The following is a 15,332-nucleotide window of genomic DNA, read 5'->3' as shown; positions in this document are numbered from 1 at the left end:
ATTATTTAATATATTTTATTGATTTTTTACAGAGAGGAAGGGAAAGGGATAGAGAGTAAGAAACATCGATGAGAAAGAAACATTGATCAGATGCCTCCTGCACACTCCCCACTGGGGATGTGCCCGCAACCAAGGTACATGCCCTTGACCGGAATTGAACCTGGGACCCTTGAGTCTGAAGGCTGATGCTCCATCCACTGAGCCAAACCGGTTAGGGCAATTAATTCCCTTTTAATGTGCATGAATTTTGTGCACCAGCCTACTAGTTAAGATATAATGAAGCAAAAGCTATTTTTTATTTATTGCTACTTGGGATTCTATCTCTTTGCCTTGGCATACGGTTGACCTCATTTGTTCACTCTGAGTTCACTTGTTGGGGGGTTGCATCTAGATTGATTCATCCATAATTCCATCCCTTGAAACAATGGTCAGGATAAATCTTATACTCCCTCCTTCACCCCCTCGATTTACTTAGCTTACCATGCAGGTAGGTGACTATTGGGTTGGGACTTTAGTCCTCTGCAGAATGATTTCATAGTAAGGAAAGCTGCAGCCAAGGAAGTTTGATGATGACAGCTGATATCTGTGTGCCAGCCTCCAATTTTTGATCTTTAGTAAAAAGAAAATCACTGATAATATGACTGAAGTATGACGCTAGGTCATGTTGCTATGTTGACCAATCATATGATGTTGATGTTCACTGGTACTGTGCTGGTCACTCTTGGGTTCTTCCAAAAAGGATAAGCTCTAAGCTTGATCCACAAAGTGATTCAAATTTCTTGTTAGAGGCAAGACTAATACATGGAAAATTAGAAAACTGTCAATGGTAGTAAACCGAATGGTCTATAAATTCATAACATTTATATATTAAGTGTTTCACGAAAGTCTGGCAGTTCAGTTGTTGGTGAGGAAGGGAGCGATCTTGGGACACAGACCTAAAAGCCATAATGAGCATTTATTGGAGACTTGCTACTTGCGAGGGATGGTGCTAAGGTGATCCATCTATCGTACTGATCATTTATTATCTAAATTCCCCATCTTTACTGGTGAGTCTCAGAGAGGATAAGTCACTTGACTCAATTCACTTAGGTATTAATAGTGAAGTTTAGATTCACACACAGGGCTTTTCCCATGCAGAGCTTCTGCTATTCATTGCTGTAAGAGAAGGATTGGAACTGGCCTTGAAGTGTGGAGATTCTTACAGTTTGAATGAGGATTTTTTGGTATTATTTGCCATCTGACCAAGAAATCTCATCATGCTTGACTTTTTCCTTAAGCCCACAGCAACTTTTTTCTCAAGGAGAGAAATAATGGCCAAGAAATAATGGCACGTGGCAAATGAAACATCATCCTGCCAACAGCTTGGGCTCTGCATGTGGCTCAGCACAAATAGGGCTCTTCCTCCATCTGTTTCCATATCTTAACCCCACCTGGACACAAAGAAGGTCAGCGTACCTGACAGCACTTGTGGAAAGAAGAAAGACAAATATGGCAAGGTTTATCCCAGAGTATGGTCCTGGCTCAGCCCAGTGATGTGGGGCATAGGCCACTGGAGAGTGCCAGAGAGAGAAGCTACTCCCACATATGTGAGCCACTAGTGTCCTGTCGCTCCAAATAACCATTGTGGCCCAACTATAATCATGAAATTTGATTCCACTCAGAGTAATGTATTCAAGAGTGAGAGAAGGGGCACAGAAACACTTTGCTTCCTCATTAGACATTTGATGATGAAGAGGGAGAGAAGGAACCAGGCATGCCCTGCTAGGGAAGTGTGAGCATCAGCCACATTAGAGAGAGAATCTGCAGATCTTGAAGGCCACTGAGTCACCAGTGTGGAGACATCCCATATAGATGGTGACTGGGTCTGCATAGTTGAGGAACCAGGGCTTGAGGTGCAGGTTAGGAAGTCTTTTGCACAGAGATCCCAGGAGAGAGCAGAGAGCAAAGAGACTAAATATTCAAGAAAATTCACTAGAAAGTGGTCATTGGCAGGAAGACAATCCATTAGAAAGAATATAAGAAAGATGGTAGTATATGTTGAAACCTAACTCCTAGTGTGATGCTATCAGGAGGTGGGGCCTTTGGGTCATGAGGGGAGAGACCTCATCAGTGAGATTACTAACCTCATTAAAGGGACCTCTGAGTGCTCTCTTGCTCTTTCCACCTTGTGGAGGACACAGGGAAAAAGAACAGGAAGTAGGTCTTCGCCAGACTCCCAACCTGCCCATACCCTGACCGTTGACTTTTCAGGCTCCAGAACTGTGAGAAGCAAACACGTGCTGTTGAAGCTGGCCAGTCTTGTGGTGGTTTTGTTGTAGCAGAGAGAGTGGACTGAGACAGGGAAATGGAATGTTTGGAGATGGGCAGTTGGACTCGCTGCTTAATTCATCTCCTCCACCTCTTTCTCATACACATGAGGTAGTAAATCCTTTTGTCTGGTGTGGTGGATTGCATTCTGTGCGTGAGCAGCGTCCATCTGGGGAAATTTGTGCCCAGTATTTGATGAGTTATCTTGATTTTTAGTCCACTATTCCCCATCTTCTCTTCTTCACCAGGGCTGGGCAGGACCCAGACTGCCTTAGATTCTGACTTCCTCTTCCTGCTATGTGGTGCCTGCATAAATCTACCAGGGGTTTCCAGAGAGTTTTAAGATGGTAACTTTTCCACTGGACACTGTCTTCCTGTGAAGCTTCCCAACCTTCTTTGTCTTGCTGGAGAGGAAGGGACCTGGATTTTCCCAGGGAGAGGGATTTGGCGATAGGAAGCAAGGAAGGGCTAGGAGGGAGGGGATCAAGGAAAGGATGACTGGGAACATTCGTCTGCAGTGAAAAAGGCAACAGGGCACAACCAACGTGTCCAGCTGACGGACAAGGCTTAATGGGCATAAGGGTTAGTGGCATGGTTGAGAGATTTGGTCAGGAAAGGTTTTATGAAGAACAGTGGAGAGAAAAGCTCTGAAGGGCACTTTGCTGAATAGGTGAGCATGATGGAATGGACAGGTACACTGAAGGAAGACAGGAGGGAGGACCTAACCTTAGCCAGGTGCTCACAGGTAGACACTCAACATATGATTTCTGATCTCATCTGAACTTCAGCTGTGTGGGCTAGTCGTAACCCCCATTTACACATGAGGAAAATTAGATGCATAAAGTCAAATAACAGACTTGCCTAGTGTTCTAGAGCTGTAAATTGACTTTCAGCTCAAGCTGAACTTATCCCAAGTCCCTTGTGATTTTCTCTGCACATTCATACTTTCCAAAGAATAAGGAAGCATTTGGAGGAGAAGGAAATCAAAGTGATAGGAGATGTGTATGGGCAGTGCGTGCATAGATTGTAATATAAGCTGGGAGGGGAGTCTGAAAGAGGCAGATGGAGTCATTAGAGATGCTGTTACTTTTCCTTTCCAGGTGTCTGTAACTCACTGCTCCTTCACGTGAGATACCGGTTTTTGTTTTTTTTTTAAATAAAAACAACCGTATTCCTGTATTATAGTAACACAATATAGCAGCCCTCTAAACAGGGTGCTAATAATGTAACAATGCATTGTGTCACTTCTTTGCTTCTGGATATTTTTATTGTAGTATCCCGCTAGGAGTGAACTTTATTTGAACTGCAATGAGCAAAGTGTTTGGGAAACAGATCGTTTTCCTATATAGTGCATAAGAGTAAACTTTTCTCAACATCAACTTGTAGTATCACATAAGCCAAGAGATTGTCTCATTGCTAAGGATGCTATGTTCTTTGGACAGACAGAGGTCAAAAGAGGAAGGTGTCGGTCCATGGAAACAGAAGACACTGTCTGAAAACACTTGAAAAATAAAGATACAATGTTTAGTACCTCCAGAGGAGATGTAGTCATTTGCTGTTTCTGAAAAAGCAAGCAATTTAAAATTTAGCTCTGAGATTTTTTTCTCATCTGATTAATTTTGCAAAAAAGTGGCATATTTCCCAAGTCAGATTCCACTATTTCTATGTTAATCCTTGATCAGAAGAGCAGATCTTAGTAAAAATAAAAAGAAATGTTATTCTTTCTATATTTTACTTTGAAATCAACAGTTAAAAAGTTAAGGAAATCAAAATAAATATTTTGAGAATGAGCATTTTGTATAATAAGTCAAATTAATAAGTCCAGTTTGTCAAAAATGCTTCAAGTAATACCATTCATTTATTAAGCATGGTAAATATCAGTAGAGTAAAACTTCAGCCATGCAAAGCTTTTTTTGCACAGCTATGTGATAGAAGGACCAACAATTTTATGTTGTCAAGTGATCTAAGTGATCTTTGTGTGTGTGTGTGTGTGTGTGCGTGTGTGTGTGTGTGGGCAGGTCTGTATTATTTCCTTATTAGGTACCCTGGGCAAATCTAAATATCACAACAGAAAAGCAGATTTTCTGCTTTTATTTCTTCTGGGGTGAACATTTGGCTCTCCTATTCATTTATCTTTCTTACGTATTTGTTTGTTTATATGTCCAATAACTGAGAGTGTAGAAAAAACAGTATTTTCTGCTCTTTGCAATTTTTCTAGGATGCCAGGTTCTGTGAGAGACCTGGCTTATTAATGTGCCTGACTTTTCCAGCATTTATCACAAATGTAAATGAACAGTCAGCGGTGTAGCCTGTTTCCAGGATTGCTCTGATGATCATGTTGCTATGGTGATAACAGAGCATCCAGGTTCATGAGACAGTATTAGTAATGCAGCAGCTTGAAACTTAATCAGCACACCGCGACTTCTCCCCCATATTTCAATATCACTTCGGCAAATTGAATTCCAGGCAGTTGTCAGTCCAATGTATTCCCTGTGGTTTCTCCTCTGCAGAATTGCCTCTTTATTCTATACACTGATGATCATGGAGTAATTGAAATCTGCAGCTGTTTGTCATGCTATTTATACAACTCTGCCTTGTAGTCAGGGACCTTTGTGTGGTGTGCACTGCAGGTGACAATTAGATCTAGAAACCTTTTTTTGCTTGAACAAGTGAGTGATTGTTTTCCCCAAATATGCCTGATTTTGGGTACTTTATGTGATACCTTGTTTTGTGGGGGGACAGTTCAGCCAAGGTTTAATCACAGTCTATTACGGCAGCGTGGCAGGCTCTGCATTCTTAGCTTCCAAGGGTGGTGAGACAATGAGAGTGTTGAGAAAAAGGGCTCACTCCTCAGGGAAGGTGCCCCTGGTCCCCCAACAATCTGCTCTCCAGCCGTGCCAGAAACCGGGCTCTCCAGCCCCCTGTGGCCCTGAAACATTTACAACAATAGATGTGGAAACACAATTCAGTGTGCAGAAGAAAGCAGGACCCGGGCCTGTGGCATGGCTGGGGTGCGGAACAATGCTTTCTCTTCGAACTGCTTTTGTAACCTGGGAACTTAAGCCCTTTGCTCTCTTCCAGTGAACTGTTCCATTATCAAGTCTCCCCATAGCCCTTTGGCCTTGTTTTGAGGGTCACTACATGACTTTCTTTCTCTGACTCTGCACTCCAAGGGAACACAAACTGTTTCATTTGGAACCCAGCGTGCCCCTTCTCTTCTCCTCTCTGTAATGTGGGCTGACACAATTGGGAAGCTTTTGCCTTCCCCTCCCAGGTGAAGGTAGGTGATTTTATTTTCTGGGTCCCCGCTCCCCCCATCAAAAAAGTGGGCATGATAGCATGAGATGGGAATGGAGGATTTGTTTTCATAAAGGAAAATAGTGACTCATTTGGAACCCAGCGTGCCCCTTCTCTTCTCCTCTCTGTAATGTGGGCTGACACAATTGGGAAGCTTTTGCCTTCCCCTCCCAGGTGAAGGTAGGTGATTTTATTTTCTGGGTCCCCGCTCCCCCCATCAAAAAAGTGGGCATGATAGCATGAGATGGGAATGGAGGATTTCTGTTTTCATAAAGGAAAATAGTGACTGGAGAGTTGCGGGGTCTTTAGAGACTCAGGAGGGATTGGTCCTCTTGTCACCCCACGACCCATCATAGTCTCCCTACCACACTGTCCTTGCCTGGCATTGACTGAGGACCACAATGACCTGTTCCAGCTGAGCCCCCCCCCTGCTGTGTGCATTCTTCTCTTTCCTCAGCTGCCTCCCCCCTCCCTTCCTCTTGCTGTTGTATTCAGACATTGACATTGTCTAGGGGTTCTTTGTACAGTTGAAAAGTTACTGAAGGTCAGTCTGTGAACAACCCTTTTGTTGTGCTGTGGAATACCAACTGGCTACAGAAAAGAAAAGGAAAGTTGCTAGAAAGCTCTTAATGGGATAATCAGCAACAAACACGGATTGTGTCTCCCCACTGCACAGCCAGGCAAATATGAGAGCTAAGTTCTGCACTGTTTTGCTCCAATGTTGCTTCCCCTCCCCCATGATTTATTAAGACAGTTGCCCAGCAATTTGACAGTGTTCTTACTTAGCTAGCTCTTGCCTTCTGGCCAATAGGTATGCCCTGCAATACTTCTCTCTTGACAACAGATGGCTTTGCATGTTCATAGAAGAGCTGATGGCAAAGCTGAAATTTAGTGGATTGATGGTAGTTGGTGATCCTGGAAGTATCTCTTTAGCATCAATTAAATTTATCTTTTATTTCCTTAACGATTTCACAAGTATCCCTCCTCCCCCTCCTTGGTCCCTTTCAATAATACTTTAGTTCAAATGCCAAAGAACAAATGTCAAGGGCAGAGCTGTAACTAGGGTGGAGGGCATGGAAATTCAGAGGATACCCAAATAGAAAATAATGTTTGAAAAGATTGCTACATTTACATGTTTATAGCGTAGGCCCTCCTTCAGCACTGCAGAAGCAGCTGATCTTAATACCTACTTAGCAAGAGTGAGTGGCTCAGCCCTAGCCAGTTTGGCTCAGTGGATAGGAGTGTCGGCCTGCGGACTAAGGGTCCCAGATTCGATTCCAGTCAAGGTACTGAGCCACACTGGCTGGGCCAGGATTATACATTGATGATATTAGATAATCTGGAGGATTATGACCTTGTATTTGTGGATTTTGGTTTTTGATGACCCCAGGTAACCCTTTCTATACACAGAAAAAAATCATGTTTAATTCCACTTAAAAGTGGTTCTCCAAGTATGAGACTATCCTCGGTTCCAGTCTGAAGGGTTTCCAGGGTTTTGTGATAATCTACTAAACCCTCAGGAAATCCTGCAGGAACAGGTCCTCTTTAGACCACTCCTTGGAATTCTTAGGAGAAATATAGAGAAGGGATGGAGGTATGAAATAGGATAGAAAGGAAATTATTAGAGTATATCACAAGGAGTAAGGACAGGTGTGGCTTTGGGAATTGTTCTTTTCAGTTATATATTATATATTCATACAAATTATGTATATAGAGAGGTTTGTTTGTACTGAGTTACAATGAAAGATACATTTCTTCTTAATTTAAAGCAAGTTCAAAAAGACTGGAAGAGCCCTAGCCGGATTGGCTTAGTAGGTAGCCTATGGACCGACCAAAGGGGCCCAGGTTCAATTCCGGTCCAGGGCACATGCCTGGGCTGCAAGCTCGATTTCCAGAAGGGGGCATGCAGGAGGCAGCCAATCAATGATTCTCTTTCATCATTGGTATTTCTATCTCCTCCTCTCCCTTCCTCTCTGAAATCAATAAAAATATATTTTAAAAAAGTTTGGAAGATACTCTGGGGTTTATTCATGGGTGTGAGTAGCTGAGGATAAGGCAATTGGAGGAGTTTGCATGTCCTAAATAATCTAGAAAAAGCCAGCCAGTTCCTGAGCCTGTTGTGTGTGGGGAAAGTTAAACCACAGCACACTCAAAGCAGACAGTGACACACTTATGAGGCTTCTGTTTTAAATTTCCAAGTCTTCTTCACAACTAAATACCTTTAAAGCTAGTTTTTTTTTCTGTATCTCCCAAATACAAATTTCTTTGAAAAATAAATAAAAAGCTAACCCTTTTTATTGAAACTTTTATACTCACTGAATATATATTCAGTAACTTTTACACACAAACACACACACAGGCACACACATACCACCCTGATTTTCTTCAAGCCCAAACAAAATTTCCCAGTTGTATGTTTATTTTCATAGCCAAAATAGCATCATTTATAAAACATACGAACTTATCGAGATTAAAAATGAAGACACCTCCAAGACAAAACTTAATGACATTAAAAACAGTACACCTCAGCCAAATGGGTATATCCTAGTTACACAGATTATGTTTCAAAAGTTCATATTTTATGAAAATTATTTAAAGTTTAAAACCATGTCTCCATGTTATCATGTGATAGTTAGCTTTTCAAGCAAGTCTATGGGATCCAATGCACGTGTAATATGAATAAAACAAACCCATAATTACTTCTGAGTACCTTTGACCCCTGGGAAACGGAAGTGGTTGTGGGGAGTAGAGGGGGGAGGAATAGTTTCCTAGACTTCTGTAACAAAGCACCACAAACTAGGAGGGCTTAAAACAACAGACATTTATTTTTGCACCATGCTAGAAACTGGAAATCCAAAACCAAGATGTCAACAGGGGCATTCTCCTTCTGTGAGAGGTGGAAGCATTCCTTGTCTCTTAGCTTCTGGTGGTGGCTGTGAATCCTTTGTGCTCCTGGGACTGCAGCTGCATAACTGCCCCCTCTGCTTCGGTGGTCACATGGCCGTCTCCCACTGTGCCTACATTTTATAAGGACACTAGGCATATAGGATTAAGGGCTCATTTTAACATGGATGATCTACTCTTAATGAACTACATCTGCAATGATCCTATTTCTGAATAAGGTTGCATTCTGAAACATGTGGAGTTAGGACTTTAACATCTCTTTGAGGAACACAATGGAACCCCTAATCATGAGCCTTTCTTTCTTCTTCTTCTTTTTTTTTTGATTGATTGACTTGAGAGAGAGAGAGAGAGAGAGAGAGAGAGAGAGAGAGACAGACATTGATTGATTTGTTGTTCCACTTATTTATGCTTTCATTGGTTGCTTCAATAAGGGTTAGGCCAAAAGTGAGGTGCATTATGTAACACCTGGTGAACTATAGAAAGGGGTGAACAAAGACTGTTCATTGTGAGCCAAAATCTATTCTTAGTACTCAGCTCCCAAGCAATGGACAGCAGTATAGAGTGGTGAGAGCAGGGGCAAGAGCTTTGTAGCAATTTTTTTTTTCTACAAATATTCTTTTTTTTCTCCAGGCTCACTTCAGTGTAGATGGCTCTCCTGAAAAAGTGAATTTCAAGGACTGATTTCTAATCTTGGATCCATTCTATAGATGCTGTGGTAGTCATTGCCAGCAGCAAACTGTGGGACCAGAAGACACTAAGGATTATGGTTCAGACAGGGGAGCACGGGAATTAACATTAAGGCAGATTTTATTCTCCATTGGTGTCTCAGAGAATTGTTTTTTAATGTAACAGGATCCTGAGATCCCATTTTATTTCTTCCTTATCCTTTCACAGGTACACTATTAAACTGATTTAAAATCTGAAGTAATATCACATCTCTACATCACACTGTTATTTTTAGCAGGCTTCTTATTTAATATGTGAAGGGAAAAAAATGAAAGCAGTAGAAAGTATAGACTGGAAAGTCAGTCTCCTTCTCAGCCCAACAGTACATGTTCTTGTTTTATCTTTATAAGAAATATGGGAAAATATTTCTTCCAGTGTTACCTTCATTCGTAAAGTTGCCATTCCTGGTTCCTACACAGTAGGTCTGGTGTGATGAGTTGCTTTTCCAGGATAAGAAAATAGTTTGCTGATAACCAGATTCTTTCTCCGTTAGTGGCCACTATAAAGAGTTTAAAAGATGGTGGTCAGGGTGACCAGCAGAGTCCATAACCAGGTCACCGCTGGCTTCCATGTGTTGTACCTAGAAACTCCTGAGAACCCTATGCAGGAAAGCACACCCAAACTGCAGTTGGAAGGAAAGGATTATCTGGGATATGAGATTTATTTTTCTCATTAGAAAAAAGAAAGAATGGGCTTCAGAGGTGATCCTTATTTGGATGGGAACTTAAAAAGCCAGGGATGCTGATAGTCCTCATTAAAATGTCACCTGTGTGCTTCAGTCCGCCTGGGAAAACCACCACAGGAGGTAGGGTCTAGTGTCCTCAGGAAATCCCCAACCACATCACTTACTTCCATGCAATCCATAATCCAGTTTCTGATTTAAAACATTAAAATTTGCTAAAGGTGTTTTGCCTTTGCCTTGTGAACTCCAATGAAAGGGTATTATTATAAAAGGTGATTGCAGCCAGGTTTATGAAAGCCCTCTCGACTGAGAGGGAAGAAAATGCAAGTAGACATTATAAAAGGTTACTTTCTGTGCCGCTAATGAGAACTTTTGGTTTCAGTTTTCCTGAATCCTCAGGAAAGAACCAGAGCTCACAGGGAAGGAATTTGTTGCAAAGGAATAATTGCCCCATACATTACACAGCACAGTAGGGTTATAATGAGTACTAGAGGCCCGGTGCACGAAATTCATGCACTTGCGGGGGAGGAGGGTCCTTCAGCCCGGCCTGCAGCCTCTCGCAGTCCAGGAACCCTCAGGGGATGTCTGACTGATGGCTTAGGCCTGCGACCCCTGGGAGTCAGACATCCTTAATGCTGTCATGGAGAGGTGGGAGAGGCTCCCACCACTGCGCTCGACAGCCATGAGCCCAGCTTCCGCTGAGTGGTGCTTCCCCTGTGGGAGTGCACTGAACACCAGGGGGCAGCTCCTGCATTGAGCACCTGCCCCCTGGTGGTCAGTGCGCATCATAGCAACCAGTCGTTTTGCCATTTGGTCTATCTGCATATTAGCCGTTTATTATATAGGATGAGGAAGTACAATATCGAGCCAACCCTTTGCTTCACGGTAATAGCTTGCCTCAACTTACGCAGAATGCTGAGCAACCAGATAGTTTTGTCCAAAGGATAGGACTGCAATTGTTTTGAAAGTTTCTTGGGGGAAATGCAATTAGACACACGATTTAATAATGCCAAAGCAACTGAATGTGATGAGAGGAGCCCACCATTCTTTTGTTCTTTCTATGTAATGTAAGGAAATAGCAAGAAAACGATTGCGTTATAACTAAATGAATTAAACAAAGCTCCAAGACATAAATTAGAATTTAACTACGCCATTAAAAACTAATTTAATTTGCAAGCCATCATTACTAGATAATAAAGACCCACTGCAAAATGTGCAACAATGTCTTGTGAACATGTGAAAAAAACAACAACAACTAATAAATCTCACTGAGCAGATGAGTTTCTGTTACATTAGCAGATAAAAATGCTGAATGGGTGTTTCAGTATATAATGAAAACTAGCAAGTAATGGAACAATTGGTTTACTTATTTTATTTATTTATTTAGCCATAAATGGTTTTATAGTTAAAGGAAGGCCTCAGGAAAAGTTAGAGAAGTACATAGTGTATGGATCTGCTGGAATAAAACCTGCTTTAAAAAGAAAAGGCATTTAAATGTTTTGTTTATCCACATATGAAATATAGTCTATTTCATTCAAGTGCCAGCAATATCTCATTTTAGCTAATTGAAAACCTGATGGCAAACACAGCCTTTTTCCCATAGTGTATCTTATTAATTTGTGCTGAGAATAACAAGGTATACATAAAAATTTCAAGAGACGTGTGAATGAAAAATGTGTTTAGTTCCAGGGTTACCATTTTGAAACTTACTAAGAAAATATCACTAACATTTCCTGATATGATTGGAACACAATACGAAAAGGTTTGAAAATGAGTTTTAAATGTATGTTCTCTAATAAAATAGCTAATGATAACTACCTTCCTCCACCTGTGGTGTTATTGCTGGCAGAGCCAAGCCTGCAGGTAGAATTCAGTACCCTCACTGACGGTCATCATGAGTGCTGCCAGCAGATGGCAGTAAAACCCTGCCATTCTGGTCTGGCTTGCTCCAGCATTTACAATTATTACCATTTTTATGGCATCGCAGCATTAATATAGGGCGGAGATAAAAGCCTATGTACTTCCCCTGGTTGTGTCATCCCCTTTGAGGCTGTGCGGTGACTGTGTAGTGATCTGCCTCAGACAGAATGGACTGACTCTTCCACATGTTGACGCTCCCATGATGATTTTCACAGTCACATGCTGAATTATTGCGGTCATGATTTTATTAAATTGCTAGCTGATTTGATACAGTTGGACATGCTCACTGTTGTGGACTGAATGTTTGTGTCTCTCCCACTTCACCTGCCCCCATTCACATATTTAAGCCCTATTCTCAATGTGACAGTGTTAGGAGCTGAGGGCTTGGGCGGTAATTAGATTGGCATGAGGTGAGAGGTGGAGCCCCAATGATGGGATTACAAATGCTCTTGAAAGAAGAGGAAGAGACGCCAGAGTTTATCTCTCTACCCTCTGAGCAAGAAGTGGTCATCTGCACCTTGATCTTGGACTTACAGTCTCTGGAACCAGGAGAAATAAGTATCTGTGGTTTAAGCCCCTCAGTCTATGGCATTTGGTTATAACACCTCAAACTGACCGAGACATTCATTTATGTGTTATAGTCCATTATGAAATCTTCATGTTAAGAAAGGTTAACATTTTGCCTAAGTGTCCTTCCCTAAATCACCCTATTGGACTGACCCTCCGTGCCCCTTTTCTTACTCACAGGCTGGGAGTCACACTGCTTTATCTTGAGACTTTCCATGTGTCTATCTGCTTTCTCACTAGACTGTAAACTTCATAAGGACAAGTGTTCTATTTTATTTTATTTATTTCTAAATATATTTTTATTGATTTCAGAGAGGAAGGAGAGGGGAGAAAGAGATAGAAATATCAATGATGATAGAGAATCATTGATCAGCTGCCTCCTGAACACCCGCCACTGAGGATTGAGCCCGCAACCCGGGCAAGTGCCCTTGACCAGAATGGAACCCGGGACCCTTCAGTCCGCAGGCCAATGCTCTATCCACTGAGCCAAACTAGCTGGGGCAAATGTTCTATTTTAGTTCTCCGAACCCTGGCACTCCACCCAGGGTTGGGCAGTTTGTAGTTACTCAAAAATTCTTGTTGCATTGACTCAAGTCTGTGTGAAGGCTCAAAGGAAGTAAGCTTTTCTATATTGCTCCATTTTACAGAGCAGCTAAAAGATGTCTTTCAGTAGAAGCCAGAAATTCTTGCTTTACAAAAGGAAGCCAAAAACTCCTAACTTTAATGTTGCTGAGCATACAAACAAGAAACTTTACTGATTGTAGTAATTAATAAAAACATAATATATTGAGTTGCATTGCCCAACTATGAAACGGGGCCACATTCTAATAGCAACTTTCTTACAGTTCATTCCAAAGAATGAAAAATTTTAAATCGAATGAAATGGCATGGGAGACAGAATATCAATACTAAGGTGAAATGAACCTTTAAATGCAGAATTATCAATAAATGTGTAATTGATTTGGGGAGAGTAGTCATAGATATAGTCATTTATTTGTGAAACCACTTACTTTTTGTTAATGATTTATTGCAGAAGAAGTGAGGAAAGACTCTTGCATTTCAAAATTCTGGATGCAAAGTGATGAAATAATTATCCAAACACCACTTATATTACTTTCCATGTCACACAACATTCTTTATTATGTCATATACTAAATGACAGCATAAAATGTCTAACTTGAAAGACTCCCCCTATAAACTATTATTAATATGAAAACCTTTACTGAGCCCTCGGGGACTTTCAGCCGGAGAACATTTCCCCCCACAACTCAACTCGACTTGTCTTCACAGCTAGATTTACTGGTTTCGTGTGGCAAGGAGGGATTTCAGGGCTGCGCCTGCCCCATCCCTCACTGCAATGGCCTCTTGCTAGGACCCATTCTGGGACTCTCTTGTCTTTTGAGGAGATGGATTCTTCCTGATGGAGGATTTTGCTATCAACACTTGGGCAGACAGGGAGGATTGCAGGGCCCGGGTGCATGTGCTCTGCTGTGTGGTGGTTATTTAGTGCTCGGGCAGTGCACTCGCTCACACACTCCTAGGTTTCCACTTGGCGGGTCTTCTTTTGACAGCCTTCATTCAAATGAATTCATACAAGAAAGGAATAAGCTGCTGAATGAGAAACACAGACGGCCTCATCCTTCGGCATCTGAAAAGCGTCTTCCAATTATTTCCATGATTGGGATGAACACAGGCCAGTGACAAGTGAAAGCTTTGTAATGCCCTGTTTTATAGTGAGGAAAATGGAGGTACCTAAAGAGTTTCATATCAGCGGTCTGTTTATAGTAGAAACAAGGAAGAAAATTACCTACTTCTCTGTGTTTTTTTTTCTCTAAGGGGCAAATGAAAAATGGAAATTTAAAAAAGTGCTTTGAATCTGAGTATGAGTGTTCACCGTATAATTGTATTGTTAACAATTGAGAGACCAGGCCTTGGGAGCAGATAAATCAAATTCCATGTCATAGGGCTCATGATGTGTGGAACAGTGATCCTAGTGAGTTGCCACTTGTGTCGTTATGTCATCAATGGGCCAACATTCCCTGGTTCCTCTGCCTCTTACAGAGAATCAAATAACATCATACTTCAGTAAAAACCAAAGTGATAGGCTCATCTTCAGAGACCTCTCTCCCACTGCTGCTCCTCTTCTGTGTTCAGGAGATTGAGCGTGGGTGGGTGGGGGTGGTATTTTATGTGGGAAATAATTTTCTCTTGTTCTGGGCTTTTTAGTGACAAAGGTCATCAGCAGCAGGGAGTGCTTGTTAATCTAGCGGCTCCTGCTTATCTTTGTCACCACATTAATTTTCACTAAACAGGCCAACGTGGCATTCCTTTGTTCCTGGGGCTGAGGTTGGATTCCACATTCAGGTGGTGGCATTTAGCAGCAGGTTCTGCTATTTCTTCTCATCCCGGGGGCACATTGGTGTTGCTCCTCACAGAGTTAAATTGTAGTAGGGAAACACGCAAAGAAAGCTCAAAGATGCTGCCTTGCGTGGAACGTAATGCACCGTTATAATAAACTGAGCTTGATACAATACCAGCAGTAGGGAGCACAGTTATTTATTGCTTCAAGGGAAAATCAAGCAAAATAGCTACAAATTGTTTAAAGTACACTTCTCCCCATCTTTCTTGAGTTTCAGTCTCTTTGGCTACGAAACAGAAAAGACCTTTGTGATTTCCTGAGCCAAGATTTTCATTCCTTGGTGTGCAGTGTTTGCCTTGGCTCCCTGCGAAGGAGCGAACTCAGTGCAAACTCTGAGAGCAGTTGCCTCTGAACCATTGCACACACGTGTGGAAATCCAAGCGTGTGCTCCAGGTGGATATGCCTCCTGTAGCCTCAGCCTGGGAGCTGTGGTTTGGAAGCTCTCTCGTTACAATGCCAAATCACATTTCTGCTTTCCACCATGCCTTGGGACAATCAGCTAGAATCCTG

This window comes from Myotis davidii, unplaced genomic scaffold (assembly GCF_000327345.1).
Source record: "Myotis davidii unplaced genomic scaffold, ASM32734v1 scaffold438, whole genome shotgun sequence".
In the NCBI taxonomy this organism is placed as follows: domain Eukaryota; kingdom Metazoa; phylum Chordata; class Mammalia; order Chiroptera; family Vespertilionidae; genus Myotis; species Myotis davidii.
The sequence above is the reverse complement of the archived record's forward strand: the minus strand, read 5'-3'. Positions refer to the sequence as shown.